Genomic DNA, 4,003 nt, shown 5'->3' on the forward strand with positions numbered 1-4,003 from the left:
AGAACTATAAGAAAGAAGTAAAATCAGAGCATGGAATCAATGTAGTACCAAAAAAAAAAAAAGGTACTACTTCAGACTGGCATTAAAGTACTTTATATGCTATTGTTTAGTGCCTGTGTATTTATGAAGAAATGACAGCAAACAATGAAACTACTGGAACAAAGACATGGAAGTAGAACATACCCTGTCCATGACTATCATCATTTCCCATCACTTTGCCAAAGACTCCACAGTGGTGACAACTGCTAAATGACAGATCGCTCTGTGCTGAACTCTTGCCAGCTATATAAAGTGAGGTTGATAGCCATCTCATATCTACTGCGATCATTAGGTAGCACTTGAGAACTCTGAAAAAATACATGACTGTAAATTGCCACCAACTAGTTCTTCATAAGGATCTCACATGTAGATTTATCTTTGGAAGAAATATGTCACTTAGAGGGAATGAAATACAGTAAGACTTGTTCTATGGACCTATAATAGAGCATTAAGTAGCAGTATTTATGATGGTGTGCACACTGTTTTACAGTGTATTCCTTTGACTAGAAGATATCAGACAAGTACCTTCTACAAGTGCAGTCTGACTGTAGGCAGTAATATTTCAAAATTGTAAAAAGCAACATGTTGTATCTTTAGTCACATTTTACCTCTTGTATAATACAAAATACAATGTTTAGAATGACTGATGTGACAGTGTGTAAAATGAACTCAAAAGTTGGAATTTCAGAGGGACCTAAAACAGGAATTGTCACCAATTCTAGTTACTTCACTTTTGGCTCACTGCCTATCTGAAAATCCCCGTCCCAGCAATCTAGTGGAGAAGTGCCATAGAACTAACAAATAAGTTTTGTTGTTGTTTTTTTTTTTAAAAGCTTCTCAAATGCAGCATGGAGGTACTTGCTTATGAACTAAATCCTTTTCCAAAGTCTGAGTTACTGCACTGCATCCCAATAAAATATATGAGATACATTAGAAAACATTGCAGTCTGGTGCTCTATACATGAATGCCAAATATTTAAAAGGGGTAGTTCCTGGACTGAAACTTAGTCTAAAAAAAGAAAAGACCAGGTAATTATAGTAGGAACCCAAGAATGAGTTGTCAGTTACTCACCAGAGAAACATCTTATTAAACTGCATTATTAACAAGTAGCCATTTAAATGGAGTCATATAGGGCAGACGTTAGCAATGTTTTTCCTTTTAGATCTCAGTGAGTTCCCAACATGTCACACTGATTCTGAACTTTCTCACCAGCTCTGTTCAGTGAATCATTATGAGAAGCAATTTACAATTCAATTTGTTCTGTTTTATGGCTAGGTGAATCATCACTGCTTGCTTTTTGTAAGCTGTAGACACAGTGAATGGTGTATCAGTGCAGCTCTGTCTAGGTGAAACCTAGAATTCTCTTCCTTCTAGACTTGTAACACAATAACAGCAACATTTCTGACACAAGTTTGGCTAAAGTTTAGTTTACTTTCTTAAGTAGCCTACAATAGGGCTTCTACGAAGCTTAGATGATTAGAGAAACATCAAATTTCAGGTAGATCTCCCTTTAAACCAAATCAGAAAATATCATTATGCTTTTGACAAAAGTATGAACAGACACCCTGCTGGCAGGTTATTAAGGAATAACCATCATCTACAAGACAAGCTGCAGTGGCACAAGTCTTCGTTACTCATTCTACTAGTATTCCTCGACTTCAATTAGTTGGAAGCACCTTTGTAAGCTAGAGATTGACCCTTTAGCCTGACCCTTTCTGTGTTTAGTTCCCCACTTTCCTGTTTTGCTCCAGCGATAGGAAGTGAGATGTGTTATATGAGGTCAACTTTGTTCAAAGGGGAAAACCAACTCATTTCACTTAGTTCACAAAACAGTCTGCAGAGTTTTCAGTCTCAAGACTTGGGCTGAATTTGATACAGATTTAAAAACATGTTCTATTCCCATTAGTTCCTTTATCTATTTCTAAAGCGCATCATGGCTGGGCAAAAAACAGACAGGAATATAAAGAAATATATTCTGAGGAATTTGTAGAGTACATAACTGTATATAACATCAATGCAAAATACTGTCTTCCTTCAGTTTTTTCTAAATTTTACAAATGGTGATGTGTATTAATTAGAGAAGGGGTAGGAACATTTCCAAAAGTGGTACGTCAGGATATGTTCAGTGGCAAATGCTGCCTTTGAGAGGCAAAGTGTCACAGATTGCTTCAGAAATACAGCAGCCCTCATTGAACTTGGATGTCAGCAGCTCCTAGACCACTGTGTTCTGTTCAAGATCTACTCGTATGCCATCTCAGGCACCCTGAGCCCAGTTGCCAAGTCTTGTATTAGAAGTTTATTGAAGTAGGACGGAACAGACTTTCATCTAAATCCTGAAGGAGTTTCTATTTGCCAGATTGTACTAGAGAACAAAAGGATTGTACTGGACAGGAGAAAGACTTCAAGAATTCCACCTGAAGAAGGAAGCTTTCCTCTCATTAAAATCAACATTTCTCCTGCAGCTGTAATGCAGCCCATTGTCCTCATGTTGCCTGTATCTTCATTTGAGTCAAATGATCATGACCTCACCTCTTTCTCTTCTCTCAACATCCTCTCTTTCAGTGTGCAAAAGAGAAATTTGTTTTAGTAAGCGAACTTCAACATTAGTCTATCAGCTGGATTTGTTGTATAACTCCTGTAGGCTTTATTAACTGAATGTTCTTGGAATACTCTCTAGAGATGGAGTTATATTAATTTTCCTCATGCTCTTTATGGTGCTTTTCACTATGAGGACTTAATTTCTTCAAAGCATTAATGTTCAGAATGGGATTACCATTGTCCCCATTTTTTAGATACAGAAGAATGACACAGAGAAATAAGAACGAGGATACCTAACTTGAGGCCCTTGGGGCTCCAACTTGTTTGAGTGTTTAACAAACAATTTATTCAAGAGTTTTAACTTTCTACATGCGAGTTATAGTTCAGACTGCTCTGCCAGTTTGTTTCCACAAATTAGAACATAGGGTTTCAACCTGAATACCAAGAAAAAGAATAACATCTGTTTTGTGGCCGCTTTTCATTTTAAATGACCATGAATGCTGGGGGAGGGGAGGTGCAGAACATGATTTTCAAGGACATTACATCATTGCTTTAAAGCACACAGCTATGCTTTTTGTCCTCCTGAAATCCTACACTGCGATCACTACAGTATCTTCCACTACCTGTAAGAGATTACACAGGAGGCCAGCAGACAACAGCCTCTTTTACAGCCTTGATTCATCCCCAGGCAGGTTTGTCCTGCGCACTGACTCAGGTGTCTAATTTAGACAGTAAGGCATGCACACCTAAATAAACACTGTACCTAAATAAACACTGTACATTACACAGCTGCACATGGAAAACAAGCATTTCCTAGGCAAACTACTTCTGATTTCGTAGTGCTTGCTTTCTGCAAACTTAATTTTGTTTAAAGAATAATCTTTGTTGTAGTTACACCATTTTTGCAAGAGTATATGCTTAAACTATCATTCATTCCTCATCCCCTGTGTGCACAAACCAGACTCCTCGAACATGAATCTATGCCGCTCTGAGGTATTTCAGCTGCAAAACTCAGGCAGCTTCTCATGGTGCCAATTACAAGTATTTTGACGATGGAAACTCCCAGAATAATTCAGATGCCAAGGCCATTACCTAAATCAGTAATTCCTGGAAAGCCCCAGCTGACCTCAAAGCCTCATCCAGTGCCTCGACTGGAAAGCATCCACAAAGCCAGACTGCACAGCTGAGGATGTTACAAGTGCGCAGCGCAAACACTTGTGAATCCCTTCAAGGCTCCCAGAAGCCAGCGGCGACCGCCGGGACATCCTTCCCCAGCGCCGGACAGCATTGCTGAGGGCCGGACGCGCAGTCGCGACAAGCCACAGCCGACAAGGGGACGCGCAGCGGCGACCAGCCCAGGCGCGGCTGAGGGAGGGCGCCTCCTTCCCGGCCGCCGCGCCGCGCCGCGGACCCGCGCCCGCCGCC

Source organism: Apteryx rowi, unplaced genomic scaffold, assembly GCF_003343035.1.
Source record: "Apteryx rowi isolate R43461 unplaced genomic scaffold, aptRow1 scaffold_438, whole genome shotgun sequence".
Lineage (NCBI taxonomy): Eukaryota > Metazoa > Chordata > Aves > Apterygiformes > Apterygidae > Apteryx > Apteryx rowi.